Source organism: Balaenoptera borealis (assembly GCF_965194805.1).
Source record: "Balaenoptera borealis genome assembly, chromosome: 13".
Taxonomy (NCBI): Eukaryota; Metazoa; Chordata; class Mammalia; order Artiodactyla; family Balaenopteridae; genus Balaenoptera; species Balaenoptera borealis.
Genome location: NC_138870.1, coordinates 2,795,381 through 2,814,506, shown reverse-complemented (window position 1 = coordinate 2,814,506; position 19,126 = coordinate 2,795,381). Strand labels below are relative to the sequence as shown.

The 19,126-nt window shown below is 42.5% G+C and overlaps 2 protein-coding genes across 24 annotated transcripts in view; one reads left to right on the top strand and one right to left on the bottom strand.

Moving 5' to 3' along the window:
- The window catches only part of RAD52 (RAD52 homolog, DNA repair protein), a 76,934-nt gene extending 69,716 nt beyond the window's left edge, over nt 1-7,218 (bottom strand). For 2 of the 3 annotated variants that reach the window (XM_082349125.1, XM_082349130.1), the window contains exon 1: nt 6,870-7,217. The gene's annotated coding sequence lies outside the window, so the exon portion shown is untranslated. Of the gene's footprint in view, nt 1-6,869 lie in introns of all 3 variants that reach the window. The other variant, XM_082349120.1, reaches the window with a different exon arrangement.
- Nucleotides 7,219-7,485: 267 nt separating this feature from the next.
- ERC1 (ELKS/RAB6-interacting/CAST family member 1) overlaps nt 7,486-19,126 on the top strand; it is a 417,262-nt gene continuing 405,621 nt past the window's right edge. For 12 of the 21 annotated variants that reach the window (XM_082349070.1, XM_082349069.1, XM_082349084.1 and 9 more), the window contains exon 1: nt 7,496-7,783. The gene's annotated coding sequence lies outside the window, so the exon portion shown is untranslated. Of the gene's footprint in view, nt 7,784-7,852; nt 7,937-19,126 lie in introns of those variants that run through there. The other 9 variants (XR_014233070.1, XM_082349073.1, XM_082349066.1 and 6 more) reach the window with 4 other exon arrangements.

Below are 19,126 nucleotides of genomic sequence, written 5' to 3'. Positions count from 1 at the left end.
ATAGTCACATTGTGGGTTAGGGCTTCTACACATAAATTTTGGGAGAACGCAGCTCAGTCCAAAACATTCTGCCCTCTGGATACCCAAAATTCTTGTCCTTCTCACAGGTAAACACATTCACCCACATCCCAAAGTCTTAACCCATTCCAGCATCAACTCTAAGTGCAAAGTCTCACCTGAATATCATCAGGTATGGTTGAGACTTGAGATATGATTCACTTGAAGGCAAAATTCCTTGCCAGCTGTGAGCCTGTGACATCAGACAAGTTATGTGGTTCCAAAATACACTGGTGAGACAGGCATAGAGAGACATTCTATTCTAAAAGAGAGAAATCAGGAAGAAGAAAGGGAAATGGGTCCAAAGCGAGTACAAAACCCAGCAAGGCACATTTCATTAGATTTTAAGGCTCAAGAGTAATCCTTTTGGACTCAATGCTCTGCCCTCCAGGCCCACTGGGGTGGCAACCTCATCCCCTTGGCCCTGGGTGGTAGCTCCACCCCCTCAGCCCTGGGCATCAGCTCTATTCCCGAGGCACTGGTTGGTAGCAGGCTCCACTGAAACCAAGGAGACAGCTTGCCCCCCAGACCTGTACTCTCTGGGCCAATGGCTGGAGTAGCAGCCCTGTTGATCTCTGAATCACTTTTGGTGTCATTTCTCACTTTTCTTGAAGGGTGATGTGAATTGGCAGCCAGATAGCTCTATTGTCCTGTTCTGTAGACTCCCAGAAGTCTGACAGTATTTCTCCATTTTGTTGTCTCTATGCCCCTTAGTCCAAACTGGCAGTGTTTCTACTGGTATAATCTTATTTCTATTCCTGGTTACTTATGAGATGACTGATTAAATCCATGAGTTGCACCCATGACCTCTTTATCAAATGACTGTCCAGCTACACCCTTGATGTATTCTCCAGAACATAACTTTTTCTTTTTTCGTAATATGGATAGTAATTGGGTTCTACACCTAATTCCAACATGTGAGGAGTTGGGGTGGTTTCCCAACATTACCAAAGAGCAAGTCTCTGGGTACCAGCTGGGTGTCCTGCATCTCAGCTCAATTTTGACACTATCTACCCAGAGACAGCATCAGGTTCTGCAGGTTAAGTGCTCAGTCCCACAAGACTGCTGTACACCCCTCTTGCCCTCTCAGGATGCCAGGTGCAAGCCAGGTTGTTACCTGTGCTTCTGACCATCTGGCCACAAACTGGAGGTTCCAACAATCTCTCCCAACTCAGGATGCCAATTGAAAGCCCAGGTTGTGAACTGTACTTCTGACTGATGGCTATAAATCAAAGGTTCTTATGACCCCCTTGGGTTTGATTAACTTCCCAGAGTGGCTCATAGAACTTAGAGAAACATTTTTACATATTGGATGACTGGTTTGTTATAAAAGTATATTATAAAAGGAAGAGCCAGATGGAAGAGATGCATAGGGCAAGGTATGGGGAAAGGGCACAGAGCTTCCACACCCTCTCCTGGTGTGTCATTCTTCCCACTTATCCAGGTGTTCACCAACCGGAAGCTCTCTGAGCCTTGCCCTTTTGAGTGTTGTGGAGTCTTCATTACATAGACATGATTGATCAAATCACTGGTCATTGGCAACTGATTCAACCTCTAGCCTCTCTTCCCTCCCTGGAGGTCAGGGGGTGGGACTGAAAGTTCCAATCCTGTATTCATGGTTGGGTTCTTTGCTGACCAGCCCCCATACTTAGGACTTTCCAAAAGTCACCTCATTAACATAAATCCTGTTGTGGTAGAAAGGGGCTTGTTACAAATAACAAGACATACATTTTACCTTTATGACTCTGAAAGTGATTTCAGGAACTGAGGAGTAGAGACCAAACATTATGACAAGAGAAGTTCCCATTGGTCTTATCCCTCAGGAAATTCCAAGGGTTTTGGGAGCTGTGAGTCAAGAACCTTGGATGAAGACCAAATATGAGATATATTTTGGTCATCTGAATGACCAAATGTATATTTCTTTTTTTTTAATTGAAGTATAGTTGATGTATTGTATGATATGTACATGTTAGTTTCAGGTGTACAACACAGTGATTTGACATTTAAACATATTACAAAATGCTCACCAGTATATATTTCTTGCAAGTTACAATATTGCAGATAGGCTAAGAATGTTCTAAATCTTTAGGTTCTGGTTCCTTTTTGCTTAACAACTCCTTTAATTTATCTCTCACCTCCTGTATACTATAAGCAGTAAGAAGAAATCAGGCCGCACCACCAACACTTTGCTTAGAAATCTCTGCAGCTAAATATCAGTTTATCACTTTTAATTTCTACCTTCCACAGAACACTAGGAAACAGTTTGGCCAAGTTCTCTGCCACTTTGTAATAAGGGTCACCTTTCCTCCAGTTTCCAGTAACATGCTCCTCATTTCTGAGATCTCACTACAGTCACCTTTTAACGTTTACATTTCTACCAAGAGTCTCTCTTCAAGGCAATCTAGGCTTTTCCTAACATGCACCTCAAAAATCTTCCCCTCCACTCATTACCCACTTCCAAAGCCCCTTCCACATTTTTAAGGTATTTGTTACAGTAGTACCCCACTTCTCAGTACCAAAATCTGTATTAGTCTGGTGAGGCTGCCGTAACAAAATATCACAGACTGGGCAACATAAACAACAGAAATTTATTTCACACATTTCTGGAGGCTGGACATCCAAGATCAAGGTGTTGGCAGGTTTGGTTGGCTTGCAAATGGCCATCTGCCTTCCCCCAACCCCTGGCAACCACCCTTCTGCTTTCTGTCTCTATGAATTTTACTATTCTAGGTACCTCATATAAATGAAATCATACAATATACAGTCCTTTTGTGACTGGGTTATTTCATTTGGCATAATGTCTTCAAGGCTCACCTTTTTTTTTTCACCATACTTTTTAAAGCTGAATATACAAAAGTTTTGTATATTTGATTTTGATGGAGTCCAATTTTAAAATTTTGTCACTTACAGTTTTGGCTTCAGAGCTAAGAAACTATTGCCTAATGCAAGGTCATGAAGGTTTACACCTGTTTTTTTCTAAGAGTATTATAGTTTTAGCATTTATATTTAGGTCTATGATCCATTTTGAATTAATTTTTTAAAAATTTAATTAATTAATTAATTTTGGCTGCGTTGGGTCTTCACTGTTGCGCATGGGCTTTCTCTAGTTGCGGTGAGCGGGGGTACTCTTCCTTGCGGTGCGTGGGCTTCTCAATGCGGTGGCTTCTCTTGTTGCGGAGCACAGGCTCTAGGCACGCGGGCTTCAGTAGTTGTGGCTCGTGGGCTCTAGAGCACAGGCTCGATAGTTGTGGCGCATGGGCTTAGTTGCTCCGTGGCATGTGGGATCTTCCTGGACCATGGGTTGAACCCATGTCCCCTGCCTTGGCAGATGGATTCTTAACCACTGCGCCACCAGGGAAGTTCCTTTAATTAACTTCTGCGTTTGTGAGGTAGGGGTCCAATTTCATTCTTTTGCATGTGGTTATACAACTGTCCCAGCACCCTTTGTTGAAAAGATTATTATTTTCCCAGTGAATCAACTGTCCATAAATGTGTGGGTTATTTCTGAAGTCTCAATTCTTTTCCATGATATATACGTCTATCATTATTCTGGTACAACACACTATCTTGACTATTGTAGTTTTGTAGTCAGTTTTGAAAGCAGGAAGAATGAGTGTTTTAACTTTTTTTTTTTTCAAGATTCTTTTGGCTATTCTGAGTCCCTTGCATTGCCATGTGAATTTTAGAATCTGCTTGTCAATTTCTAGAACTAAAAAAATGCAGCTGGGATTTTTGATAGGATTGCATAGAATGTGCAGAACAAATGGAGGAGTACTGCTTATTTTAACGCTATTAAGTCTTCTATTATTTCTTGATGACGCTTTAGCTTAATTATAAACCCTGTACCTCGTGTCTTCCTATCCTCTCAGTAAGCCTAATAATTCCTTGCTCCTCCACTGGTCACTTTTCCTACTTCTAACAGTACACTTTAGCAACCGCTTCTTATTCTGCCAACTACACACATCGTCTCTTGAATGCTTTTCCCTTTACCTCTACCTTTCCTATGTTTCACATCTTAAACTGCCAGCTGTATTTTTACCTTTATGTTGTCAACATTGGTATAATTTATAAACTATGCTTTAACTACAGCAAGATTATAATTTATTAACAGGTTTGGTCTAAAAGTTGAACACCAGAAACCCGCATTTTCTAAGCTTTTTATCATAGTAATTATTCAGTTGAATTCTCTCCCAGAACTCCTAGCCTTCCATCCGAACCTAGCCTAGCTCTTGGGACTTCCCTTTACTACTGAATTAGATCTAGTGAATCCTGGATAGTGATGCTGTCAGAAACCTCATTTCTACCTCATCTTTAAATTTTGAAAAAAAGCCTATGTGGGAGTTTGACTTTATGAGTCTCTGCATATCTGAAAATGTTTTCATTTTGCTCTCTTAATGATAATTCAGCTAGGAATAGAGTTGTTTTTTAATAAAAAATTTCTTAGAATTTGAAGTTCAAGAAATATTTCCCTCAGAAACTTGAAGGTCATTGTTATCTTCTCATATCTAGTGTTCTTGGTAAGAATTCTAATTGCAGTGTGAGTCTTACTCTTTTACGGGTCACTTTTTAAAAAAATTTATTTATTTATTTATTTTTGGCTGCGTTGGGTCTTAGTTGTGGCACTCGGGATCTTTCCTTTAGGTGTGCGGGCTTGTTTCTGTGGTGCGCGGGCTTCTCTCTAGTTGTGGTGTGCAGGTTTTCTCTCTCTCTGGTTGTGGTGCATGGGTTCCAGAGCGCGTGGGCTCTGTAGTTTGTGGCATGTGGCCTCTAGCTGAGGCATACCGGCTTAGTTGCTCCACACCATGTGGGATCTTAGTTCCCTGACCAGGGATTGAACCTGCGTCCCCTGCATTGGAAGGCAGATTCTTTACCACTGGACCACCAGGGAGGTCCCTATGGGTCACATTTTTCCTTTGGAAGTTCAGGATTTTCTCTTTATCTTTAGAATTTTAACATTTCACAAAGTTGTTTTTCCTCTCCACTAATGGACATTTTCAGCTCTGGGAAATTTTGTTCCATTATTTTTGGGGTAATTTTCCATCTTTTATTTACTCTCTTTTCTCTTTCTCTTGTAATATTAGTCCTGTTGGATTGACTCTTTATTTTTCTTATATTTTCTCTTGCAATTTCCATCTCTGTGTATTTCTTCTGTTCTCCTTAAAATTGCATGGACTTTACCTTTCAACACTTCCAGTGAATTTATAATTTTGGCATTTTCCTATTTCTAATTTCAAGACTTACTTTTTGTTCTTGGGTTGTTACTTATCTGAGTACATTATCCTTGTTTCATAGCTGTAATAAAAGTTTGTGAGCATATTTTTAAGTTCTCTGAAGTTTCTTTTTCCTCTGTGGTCACATTTTCTCCTTATCCTCTCCCTCCCTTCCCCAGCCCCAAGTTGGAGACTTCCCTTAAACACCTAACAGTCCCTGGTTGTCCGTTCATATTTAACATGAAGTAGTTGGATGCTGATGACGCATCTTTAGAACTTGGGAGGGTCTTGCCAATTTGCACAACTTCACTCTAGGATGAGTGGGTAGGAAACTGGCTATTGTGCCAGAATAAAGAATGTTTTACTCTTAGTCATTAAATGCTCCCCAGAGATGATGAAAAAGCTTGACTCTTAGCCTGGGATAAATGCCTAGCTATTGTATCTGAGGTATAGGGAGGGTTCTGCTGTTCTACATAGAGACCTTTATTTAGTGTCCTTGTTTTCAGCCCTGCTTCTCACTCTTGCTCTGTCTTGTCAGTGTCTCCAAATTTCAATTTCTCTAAATCACTTCTGGCAGGTAGGCCTCCTTCTTCACCTACAGTACCCCCCCCCCCCCAAACGCCTATTCCACATTATGGTTTCTTCCATTTTGTTTAGTCAGACCTCACTCCTTTCTGTGTGTAAAATTAGAAAAAAAAAAAAATCTCTTGGTGGCTCCCTTCCCATTTTCTGTTTTGTACAGGTTTGTATCATTTTTCATTCCTTTATTAGCATTTTAATGGGGTTCCAGGAAGAAGAGGCAATGAATGCATGCACTCAGCCAGCTTTAATTAAAAAAAAAAAAATCCTAAGTGTAGGTTTAAAAAACGATATGTGGGGCAGAGTAGGAAATAAGAAAAAAGAACAGTGGAATGTCAAAAAAGAAACCAAAAACGTTTCTGAGTCTGTGATATTGACAGTACTCCCGTGCATGAATAACAATGCTTAGCACCTCACACTCTTCAGATCCCCACATTTCAGGGATGGGATAGATCTGAGACATCTCGTTCACACCCCCTTTTACAGTTGCGAAAAGCAGGACCCAGGAGTAATGGGATTTTCCCAAGGTCACACACGTAGACACCGGCAGAATGGAAACCAGAAAGATGAGTCCACTTTGCTTTCCCTTCATCTCACCACACCGCTGGGGAGCGCATCAGCAGTCAGATAAGAAGGATCGTGAGAAACAGTCAAAGGAAGCTGGCTTATTCCTGAGTGAAGTCGGGTGCCCGAGAAAATGAAGCACTTTAGGATGCTTCATTTGGCAGGACCCAGCGTCCCCCCGCAGCGGTCCTGACAGCGGCGGCCGCGTGCGGACCCTACGGAAGGGGGCGACTGTAAAGCAAGCCGGGGGACGCTGGGAGGGATGGGGATGAGGTGACGAATGAAGGAACGAGAACCCCGACGAGGGACGGGAGAGTGACAGTGGGGCCACGAGGGCGTGGACGCTGGCGGTGACTCAACTGCTCTCAGGGGCGTTTAGAGTTACTGATACAACAATCGCCAGCCGGGAATAAACACGATTCAAATCACTCTTACTTTCTTAGTGCAGCGATAGCTTACCTACGGCCTTACATTAACGGTGCGTGGCTCCGACAAGGAGACCCGTCTGCGCTTCGGTACCAGAAACTGGGGAGCCCGACGCCAGGCCAGCTGCCGCCCGCGAGGACCGGGACGGCCGTCCGCGCCGCCCTCCCTCCCTCCCCGGCCGCCGAGGCGAACCGCGGACAGGCCGCTGGCGGGGTCTCCCGGGCCGTGCGGGCAGCCCGAGGGCCTCCGGGCGGGAAGCCCACCTGTCCGCCGGCGCCAGGCTCCTCGGGGCGGCGCGCCCCGGGCTCTGCGTGACTGGCCCCCTGAGGCAGCGACGGAGGCGGCGGCCCACTGTTTGCGCCGCACAGCCTCCTACGGCAAGCGGGAGGAGACAGACGCCGCCTGCCCGGCGCCTGCCGTGTGCGCGTGTGCGCCCGCGCCGGCCCGCAGCCCAGAGCCCCCGCCCCCCCGCCCGCCAACCCCCCGCCCGCAGCCCCCCGCCCCCCGCCCGCCAGCCCCCGGAAAGTGCCCGAGGCCCGCGCGCGCCCGAGTCGCGCTCCCGGGAGGCTACGGGACGCCGACCGGGCGCGGTCGGGCGGGGGCGGGGCTCGCGCTGACGTCATCCCGGGGCGGGGCTGGGGAATCGCGCAGGGGGCGGGGCGAGGTGACGTCGGGCGCCCGGGCCGAGCTGTGGCTGTGGTGGCGGCGGCGGCGGTAGTGGTGGCGGCGGCGTTGGCGGCGGCGACGGCGCCCGGGCAGCAGCGGCAGCGGCAGCGGCAGCCCTGAGCAGGGTGAGACGGCCGCGGTGGCGGCAGCTCGGGGTCGGGCGGCGCCTGGAGCTTCCCGCCGGTCGCTGGCGCTAGGCCCCTCGGCTCTCCTCCGCCTGCTCCTCCTCACGGCCCTGGCTGGGTCCCGGCAGCGCGCCCCCGGGGAGGGCGGAGCTGTAGGTGAGGCGCGGGGACCCCTCCCCCTCCGCGCCTTGCGGGGGGGATGGGACGTCCGGGAGGGCGGCCCCACCCAGCCCACCGATGAGCTCGGTGGCGGCGGCGGCGGCGGGGGCTGCGGGCGCCCGGCTTCTGAGGCGTGATGTTGCGCGCGAGGTGGGGAGGTGTACGCCTCGCGGAGCTCCGGGAGGCTGGGGTGCGGTCGGCTGGGTCTGGGGTTTGGGTATTGATGTACAGCGTTGAAAGAGACGAGGATTGTGGTTTTTTTCCTGCTATGAAGTGGTCAGGTAGGAGATGGAGGGTTGGCTTCCAGAAGGAAGATGAGCTGTGGATGTTGCCTTTGAGGCAGTTGGAGAAGCTATTGCACTAGGTCTCACATCTCTACTTTAGGATTTGGGGTCTTTTTTTCTTTTTATCTTCCAGGCAGAGCGGGTGGGGCGTCGAGGGGCGGGGGAGAATCCCTCTGCTTTTGGCTCGTGGTGTGAGCGTGGATGGGTTTGGAGTTCTACACCGTTCAAGAAGAGCGAGATCTTGGATTAGACAACTTCCTTCTGGCAGCAACACTGGGGAATAGGTCCTAGTACACTTAGTTCCTTAAAGGCGTTATCTTCCAGTCTTTCTTCTGTGCGTGAACGATCTCTATGCCACCTCGTTTTCCGAGCTCTATCCTGGCCCCTTAAGAGAGGGCCTGAGGATCAGGTGGTTGCTTTGCAAGACACGTTTCTGAGGAGTAGTCGCACGTGGTTCTGGTTGACTGCTTTGGATGGATACAATGAACAATTTGAACAGTTCTGTTGGCGCTAATTATGCGAAACATGCTTAAATGTTTTGAAGCACAACTGTCTTTTGCAACTCATGTTTTAGTAAACCTTGACAGCTATTTTGTGTTTAATTGTTGTAAATTTGCACTTAATTAACAATTATTGGAGATTTCTAAAATTTCTCAATTGCACATGTCTTTATTAGACACTTTAAAAGTGAAGTGGGGGCTTCCCTGGTGGCGCAGTGGTTGGGAGTGCGCCTGCCAGTGCAGGGGACACGGGTTCGAGCCCTGGTCTGGGAGGATCCCACATGCCGCGGAGCAACTGGGCCCGTGAGCCACAACTACTGAGCCTGCGCGTCTGGAGCCTGTGCTCCGCAACAAGAGAGGCCGCGATAGTGAGAGGCCCGCGCACCGCGATGAAGAGTGGCCCCTGCTTGCCGCAACTAGAGAGAGCCCTCGCACAGAGGCGAAGACCCAGCACAGCCATAAATAAATAAATAAACAAATACTTAAAAAAAAAAAAGTGAAGTGGAATAATTTTTTTTTTTTTTTTTTGATGGGCCCCTCAGTTTCTCAGAAACGTTCTTGGAGTCAGGTGCTTTTAAAATGCTCTTTAGTAACATTCTGGGGGCATGTGTCTGTCATTGTATAGGGAGATGTTACTAAGAGTTAACAGTGTTCAACGTTCTTCACTTCAGTGTTTCACAACCTAGCACATTAAATCAGAATCTTCTTTTCTGGATTCCTGCTCCCTATTAAATTACAGTATTCACTGGCCTTACCTATCAGTTAATATCATTTAAGCTATTTCTTCCTCGGAAAACAGGCCCTGAGATTGACATTTGTTATGTAATGGATGGAAGTAGGCATGACTCTCAGTAATTCATTTATGGAGGAAGAGAAACCGTCATGAAATGGAGTTTAAGCAGTGACTTTGCAAAGGCTTACTCAGTTTATTTGGGAACATAGCCAGGGAAGTGCTTTCCCATAACCCGAGAGAAAAATATACAGAGTGAGTGTCAGTAGGTGCCTTTTTTAACATGCCTACTTAATGAGCAGACTATTCTAGCAAATATTTCTGCTTGACGAAACTTGTAGGAAACAGATGATATAATAGCTATTAAGTGAGAAAGGGTGTGGTCCAATTTCTAATTATAAACTAAAGATTTAATTGTATTCCGACAGGTCAAATTATAAGTTGGTACAATAATAGTTTTGATATTGAATTAGTCACTTAGAAGGAAAGATTAAAGTTCACATATCTGGTTTTGGCTTATAAATTATGCTTTGATTTAATGGGGTACACATGGGGACAAATGTGAACTAAAATAGTGGTAAAACTTTGTATAGTGCTAAAATGACATTTCCATGGCTGACAGTGGGATGTGATTCTTCTCCTTGTTGGAATGCAATCATATGATTTGGGGAAAATGTAGGGTAGAAGTGTTCTATTTCTCTTTAGAATTTCTTAAGGCTGAGAAAACTGGTACGTTTTATTTTTCAAGAAATGTGGCTTGCTAGTTGTTACTGTGATATCTTAGTTAAGTCTAGTGGGGTGTCCTCCCCTTTTTTTTAATTACTAAAGTATGTCATTGTGTTAATTCAACGTTAATACTAGAAACAAAAGTGAAAATTCCCATAGCAACAGCTGCTCTTTTTCTATGCTACGTTTATGCTTTTAGAAGTAGTATAAGAGCTGTTAAATGTGCGTTTTGCACATACTGTGTAAAACACATTGATGGAGAAAGAGCAGGAAATGAAGTATTTTGGCTAATCAAATAATAAACAGTGTATTGATTATCAGTTTTCAGAGAAATATAATGTAATAAAGTAAATTAAGCATAAAGGTTATGTGGAATGTAGTTTACTTCTATGGCTTTTCAAAATGTGAGCCTGGAGGTGCTGATTCATTCATTTATTCATTCAACAGTTATTTATTGAGTATGGTTCTGGGTACTTTTTTTAGCCTTTGGGAATACAGTAGTGAACAAAAATTCCCACCTTCATGGAACTTACCTTCTGGACACCTTGGGAAATGAAGAGGAATTCAGCAAAGGAGATTAATAAGAGGTTATCGAGGTAGGAGGAAGACCAGGAGAGTGCGATGTACTAGAAATGAAGGAAAGGAAGTTTTCAAGGAGGAGGGAATGGTTAACTGTGTCATTGTTTAAAGATGTGTCAGACTGTTGGGTAAGAAAGAATTCTGCCTGATTATAATGTCTAATAACAGAGAAATGACTAAATGCTTTTTAGTGTGAGATGAGACAAATGTAAGAATCTTTCCATTTTTTACTTCCTTCGACTGATTTTTAAAAACATATATATTTCATTCTTTATTCTTTTCAGAACAAAATATGCAACCTGGGAGTTTATCCTTGTACTAAGGAGAGGTATGACACTGTTGTTACTAATTATATGTACACTTTTTTTTTAATACATGTATCAAATCAGAAGTTATAAAAGTATACGGGAAAAAAATAAGTCTCTTCTGTCCCATCCAGTTACTCCTGAAGGCAGACACTGTTTCCAATTTGTTGTTTTTCCTAACCAGTGAAATTTTGTGCAATAACACGGCATTTAGCTATTTTAAAATTGCATAAATATAACAAGTATTTTTATCCCCTATGTATTTTTTTTTGCAGGCTTAATATTTGTTTTTATAATTTAAGTCTAGCTACCTGCAGACCTTTTTTTTTTTTTTAAATAACAGCTTTATTGAGAGACAATCCACATACCATACGATCCACCCATTAACGTGTACAATTAAATTCTTTTGGTACATTCATCACCACGATCAATTTTAGAACATTTTCATCCTCCCAAAAAGAAGCCCCAAACTCATTAGCAGTCATTCCCCTGACCTTTGGTTTTAAAGCTCTCTTTTTTTAAAAAAAAATTAATTAATTAATTAATTTTTGGCTGCGTTGGGTCTTCGTTGCTGCGCGTGGGCTTTCTCTAGTTGCGGCGAGCGGGGGCTCCTCTTCGTTGCAGTGTGTGGGCTCTAGGTGCGCAGGCTCAGCAGTTGTGGCTCGCGGGCTCTAGAGCGCGGACTCGGTAGTTGTGGCGCATGGGCTTAGTTGCTCCGTGGCATGTGGGGTCTTCCCAGACCAGGGCTTGAACCCGTGTCTCCTGAGTTGGCAGGTGGATTCTTAACCACTGCACCACCAGGGAGGCCCCGACCTTTGGTTTTTAAGTTAAGTATTGTTTTGCGTATTATGTGGGGAAAACGTTTGTGAATTACTTTGTTTCCAGTTAAATGGTAGTGAAGCCATTTGGTGTTACTTTTAATATTCTCTGATTGAATAGAAGCATAGGTTTGTGTAAAAGTCAAATTAGTTAGTGGTTTATTTAGTTGCATGAATACTTTGATTTGATTATCTAAGTGTCCTGTTTTCATTATTCCTTCCTTTATCAAATATTTATTGAGTACCTTTTGTGTTCCAACAAGTCCTGGGCTAGGCCAGATGGATTCCATGATACATAAGGGACAGGGTCCCTTGTTCTTAAGGAGTTTCGCTCTAGTGGGAGAAGAGGAAAAGTTAACAGGATTTTGTGGTTTGCTGTGATAAGTGCTTCAATAGGTGATATACAGGGTTCTACATCAGCTCATAGGATGGATTGTAGGAAGATCTGAGATGAGATCTTAAGGATAAGTAGTATTTGGCCAGATGAAAAGGATGCAAGCAGAGGGAACAGCCTGTGCAGGACCCAAAGGCAAGAAAGCTGTAGGGCAGGTAGAGTGATCTGAAGATAGCTTGGTCTGACTGGAATGTGGCGTGCTAGCGTGAGGTGTGGGCATCACTTCTCCTTTTTGTGAAAAAGTGTGTTGTCTTAAAAAGGCAAAATAATTACATGATTAATTTGCTTAAACTAATTGTGGATTGCTGTCACTTCCTAGCTATATAACTTTGGATGAGAAACTTTATTGTCTAAAACTCAGTTAAACTCTCATTAGATGAGAATAATAGTCCTGTCTGATGTGATTGTTGTGTAGAATAAATGAGCTAATGCTCATAAAGCTTTTAATAAAATGCTTGGAATACAGTAAGTACTCAATAAAAATCAGCTGCCCTGATGATGACATTGTGGTGGTGGTGGTGATTTTGATCATGGTGACTTTGATGATGGTGATAATGATCCTGAAGTATGGAATTCCGTAGGATATTTTGGAGCCCCAGAGAGTGCTCAGGAGACTGGAAAATGATCTGTCATTTTAACTTCTTCCGGGGAAGAAGGAAGTGAATACCAAAAACTTTAAACTTTAGACCAGCACTGTTTAATAGAACTTTGTGTGATGATAGAAACGTTCTATCCTTGACCATCAAATACAGTAGCCACTAGTTACATGTGCCTTTTGAACACTTGAAATGTGGCCAGTGTGACTGAGAAACTGTATTAATTTTATTGCAACTAATTTAAATAGCCACTGTGACTAGTGGCTACTGTTTTGGGCAGCACAGTTACACACTTATAGATGGAGGAATCTAATTGAATTATGGCAAAATTTTAGAACAGATTATTTAAAAAGTTAAAAAGTAGTTTTAGAAGGCTTGTCAGGGGAAAGATGATTGCTGGGATACAGCATGGATTCACTAGGTCACATCAGACAATAATTCTAGTTTTCTAGAACTGACATGGTTCCCAGACTGATAAATAAAGGAAACTTAGTAGTTGTAATGTGTCTAGACTTCAGTTAGATCTTTTCATGCTGTCTTTGTGGAAAATATGAAAAATTATGTCCTAGATTTCACGAGAACAGGGATTGTCATGTGTTCTCTACTAAGCAAATAACAGATACTTACTAAATATTTGATGACTGAATGGAGAATGGTACAATTAAGTGAAGTCACAACTAGTTGTAAATGGCTATCCGCAGAGAATGGAGAGCTGCTTACTGCAGATGATGGGTTAGAGCAGGGGTCCCCAACCCCTGGGCCACACGGCAGGAGGAGGTGAGAGGCGGGCGAGCGAGCGAAGTGTCATCTGCCACTCCCCACCGCTTGCATCACCGCCTGAACCATCCACCAGCCCCCCGACCCCCACCCCGGCCGTGGGAGAATTTTCTTCCACAAAACCAGTCCCTGGTGCCAAAAAGGTTGGGGACCTCTGGGTTAGAGGAACTGGTGTTAGCTGCCTCATCCAGGTTTATAGTATTGGAAAGATCCAGGAGTGGTGGCGTAGAAGATAGTGGCGATGTAAACTAGCTGCCAGCATATCCTCGCTGAGTGTGGAGGGTGTCCAGGTCATCACTAGCTGATAGCGAAGAGGTGGAGGTAGAAGACTGTGTTGCTGAGTAGCATGAAAATCAGAGTAACCAGGATTTTATATGAGGGTTCAGGAATAGTGGTCTGGAGGTGGCAGTGGAAGAAAGAAGGGTTCCTGCCTCGTTTCCCAATACTGGGTGTGCCACGTGAGAGACTTCATAGCCTCCACTTGAAAGGGCTGCATGGGAAGAGGCATCCTGGGAAAGCCAGCTTTCAGTGAAGGCAGAGAGGTACTGAGAACTTTTAGAGGAGTTTCTTAGTAATGGAATGAAGTTCCTTGAGAGTGTATTTCCCCACCCAACTGGCTTCTTCTTCTTTTTTTTTTTTTTTTAATATTTATTTACTTATTTGGCTGCGCCAGGTCTTAGTTGTGGCATGCGGGATCTAGTTCCCTGACCAGGGATCGAACTGGGACCCCCTGCATTGGGAGCATGGAGTCTTAACCACTGGACCACCAGGGAAGTCCCCCAACTGGCTTGTTTTTATCATCACTTAAACTTTAAGTAAAGTCTCTCATTTTTGACAACAGATTCTTCTCCAACTTCATACTTTCTTTGCCTTTTGCTTTAAGTTGCTTTGCTCTTTGCTTTACAGCCAGAATTTGTTGAGAGAGTTGTCTACGTTTGCTTTATGTTTCCATTTCTTCACCTGTAATTTTCTTCTCAATCTATTTGTCTTGTTTCTGTTGCCACAATTTCACTGAAATGTTTGCTGGGATTACTAATGGCTTTCTTTAAATACACTGGCTATTTTTCTATCCATTTATATAACCTCTTAGCATCTGTACTAGTTGTCTATTGCTATGTAACAAATTACCCCCAAACTTAAAACAACAAACATTTATTGTTTCACAGTTTCTTTGGGCAGGCATCTGGGTTTGGTGTGTGAGATTCAGGGTCACTCATAAGGCTGCAATCAGGTGTTGACTAGGACTGGTCATCTCAAAGCTCAGCTGGGGGAGGGTCTGAGTCCAGCTCCGTCATGTGGCTCGTGGCAGGCCTGAGGTCCTTGCTGGCTGTTTGATGGAGAAATCAGTCTCTTTGCCATTTGGGTCTCTGCATAGGATTACTCACAACATGGGTCGAGCCCTCTATCAAGGAGATTGAGGAGGGGAGTTACTAGCCAGTCTTTTTGTGACCTAACCTCAGAAGTGACATTCTGTCACTTTTGCTGTATCCTGTTCATTTGAAGGGGGTCACTAGGTCCAGCACAGGCAAGAGAGGATTCCACAAGAGCATGAGTACTCAGAGGTAGACATCATTCAGAGCCATTTTTAAGATTACCCACTACAGCTGTGTTTGACACAGTTGATTTCTCCTTCTCTTGTAAAACTCTCACTTCTTTTGGGATCTTTAGATTATGCTTTTGTTCTCCTTCCTGGTTCTCTGGGCTCTCTTTCCAGTCACCTTTGTTGAATCTTTTTCTACCATTCATTAAATGTTTAAATTTCTCTGGGTCATCTCATTTTCTTTCTTCTTCTTTTTTTTTTAGTACAAACCTTTTACTTTTATTTTTATTTTTTTAACATCTTTATTGGAATATAATTGCTTTACAATGGTGTGTTAGTTGCTGCTTTATAACAAAGTGAATCAGCTATACGTATACATATATCCCCATATCCCCTCCTTCTTGCATCTCCCTCCCACCCTCCCTATCCCACCCCTCTAGGTGGTCACAGAGCACCGAGCTGATGTCCCTGTGCTATGCGGCTGCTTCCCACTAGCTATCTATTTTACATTTGGTAGTGTATATATGTCAATGACACTCTCTCACTTCGTCCCAGCTTACCCTCCCCCCTCCCCATGTCCTCAAGTCCATTCTCTACGTCTGTGTCTTTATTCCTGTCCTGCCCCTAGGTTCTTCAGAACCTTTTTTTTTTTTTAGATTCCATATATATGTGTTAGCATACTGTATTTGTTTTTCTCTTTCTGACTTACTTCACTCTGTATGACAGTCTGTAGGTCCATCCACCTCACTACAAATAACTCAATTTTGTTTTTATGGCTGAGTAATATATTCCATTGTATATATGTGCCACACCTTCTTTATCCATTCATCTGTCGATGGGCATTTAGGTTGCTTCCATGTCCTGGCTATTGTAAACAGTGCTTCAGTGAACATTGTGGTACATGACTCTGTTTGAATTATGGTTTTCTCAGGGTATATGCCCAGTAGTGGGATTGCTGGGTCGTATTCATCTCATTTTCTATTTCAGTTTTCATCTGTATGCTGAGTGTTCATTTTTCTGTCTTCAGCTTTTACCTCTCTTCTGTGTCTAAGGGCTGTTGTTATCCAGTATTTCCACTTGGATGCCCCTACACTCAGCACATCCAAAGCTAAATGGATGAGTCCTCTCTTTTCTGGTGTCCCTTAATTTGTTAAATGACACTACCAGTTGTTCAAGCCAGAAATACGTGTAGTGTTCTTGATTTTCCCTCTCCTGCAACCTTCCATTTTACTATTCCCTATGGACTTTGTAAGTCATTGCTGTCCAGTGATGGTGTGAATGTTTTTGTGAGGTACTGCATCCCCTGTTGTGTTCCAGGCATTGAATGAGTAATTTTTAAGGTTCCCTCCAATCTTGAGATACTGTGTTGCTAGCTATTGAAGGTTTTTAATTAGGAGACACATGATCAGAGCTGTGCTTTAGAGATACAGCAACTCTTGAACACTTTAAAGAGTTTATTTTTTAGAGCAGCTTTAGGTTTTCAGCAAAATTGAGTGGAGGTAGAGATTTTCCATAGAATCCCTGCCCCCACCCATGCATAGCCTCCCCCATTATCAGTCTCCCACCAGAGTGGGACATTTATTATAACTGGTGAACTTTCATTAACACATCACTGTCACCTGAAGTCCATGTGAACTCTCATTTTTAGTGGTTCACCCAGAATGAAACTAAACCTTGTATTCCTTTTAGCTTTCTTTAATATGGTGTGCTGAGAGATGAGTAGACAATGGTTTTCATCTGACAACCCCTTTATGTGTGTGTATATGTATTCTTTTCGTTTTTTCCTTCTTTTTTCTTTTTTGTTTAAAAGCCCTTTTCGTGGAAATTAGGTAACTCATTGTCTGAACTTCAGTTAAACATCTCTGAAATTGTGAAAACATTTCACGAAGTAGAAGTTTGGACCTTAAACATAATTTTATTATGGGAATATAGCTTATCAATTGAAGGAATTAATTCCCTCTTGAAGCCCTTCTTGAATGTAACACACATTTAGAAAAGTGTATAAAACAAATGTATAGCTTGATAACTTATGGAATAAACACTGGTATAACCATCATCTAGGTCAAACATAAGGACCTTGCCAGCGTTCTAAAAACTTTCTTTGCCCCTTACCAATCACAACCCATTCCTTCCCCCATAAAGGTAGCTACTGTCCTTTCACGGGAATCATTTTCTTGCTTTTCTTCATATAATTCTATTATTTAGTTTTATCTGTTTTCCAACTTTATATACATAGAATCATGTTGTATATATTCTTTTATGTCTGGCTTCTTTGACTCAACATTTTGTGAGATTTAGATTTGTTGTGTGTAGCTGTAGTTTAGTCATCTTCATTGCTAAATAGTATTCTGTTCATCACAACTTATTCATTATTTTAATGATGGATATTTAGGTTGTTTCCAGTTTTGGGGCATTATGAATTATGCCACTATGGCCGTTCTTACACAAGTCTTTTGGTGCATGTATTTTTGATGCCTTCATAGCCAGGAATAAAAGTGCTCAGTGATAGAGTATGCGTATGTGCAATTTTACTAGGTAAGTGCCAACTATTCCTATGTAGTTGTACAAACTTACATGCCCTGAAGTAGTATTTGAGAGTTTCTTTTGTTCTATATCCTTGCCATTATTGTCAGTGTTATTAATTTCAGCCATTCTGGTGGATTGATTTATAGTGGTATCTTATAGTTTTAATTTGCATTTCACCAGTTACAAATGAGGTTAAATACCTTTCTGTCTTTTGGTCATTTGGAGAACCTTTCGTGAAGTGCTTATTCAGATATCTTGCTCAGTTTTCTGATGGATTTTCTTTCTTGTTCTAATTAATTTATAGGAGTTATGTATTTTGGAAATGAGCCCTTCTTTGGTTATTTGTGTTGCGAATATTTCCACTCTGTGGTTTGCTGTTTTCTCTTAATGGTGTCTTTTGAAGAACTGGATTCTTAATTTTAGTGTAGTCCAGTTAATATTTTCCTTTATATGGTTAGTGCTTTTTATGTCCTGTTTAAGAAATCTTTTCCTACCCTAAGGTCATGAAGTTACTCTTTTGTTATTTTCTGGAAGTGTTGTTGCTGTACCTTTCTCATATAGCACCATGATTTGCCTATAATTGATTTTTGCATATGCTGTGAGGTTTATTTTTTTCCCGTTTGGTTCCTGATTTTCTCAGCATCATTTATTGACAGTTCCTTCCTTTTTCAACTGCTTTGTAATAAATTGAGGCTCTCTGTTCTGTTCTACTGGTTTCTCTATCTCGGTCCAGTGCCAGACTGTTTTAGTTACTATAGCGTTATAGTAAGTCTTCATACCTGGTAGAGTAAGTGCTCCCACCCCCATCTTGTTTTTTTCCAGGAATGTCTTGACATTCATTGTCTGTCAGCGACTGTCATTGTCAGTAACAGGAGTGGTATCAGCATAGAGACAGATGTAGACATCAGTGGAATTAAGTAGAGAGTCCAGATACAAACACACATATATGGTTAATTAATTTTCAACAAAGGTGGGAGGGTAATTCAGTGGAAGAAAGGATAGACTTTTCAACAAAAGGTACTATAACAATTAGATCTCAATATGCAAAAAACAAAAAAGTGACCCTCAAACCTCACCGCATAGGAGAATCTTTGAGACCTTGGGTTAGATATGACACCAAAAACATGACTCATAAAAGAAAAATACTGATAAATTGGCTTTTATCAAAATTAGAAAGTTTTGCTTTTCAAAAGAATTCATTAAGAAAATACAAAAGACAAATCAGGAGAAGATAGTTGCAAATCATATATCTGGTAAAGGACTTACATTCAGAATATCTAAAGAACTCTTACAAAAAAATAAGATAAACATCACCCCCCCAAAATGGGCAAAAGATTTGAATAGGCACTTCACCAAAGAAGATATATTGATGGCAGTAAGCACTTGAAAAAGATGCTCACCATCATTATTCATTAGGAAAATGCAAATTAAAATCACAGTATGATGCCACTGCATACCCACTAGAATGGTAAAGTCAAAAGATTGAAGTACCAGGTATTAGCAAGAATGTGGAGAAACTGAGATTCTTATACATTGTTGGTAAGAATGTTAAATATTACACTCAT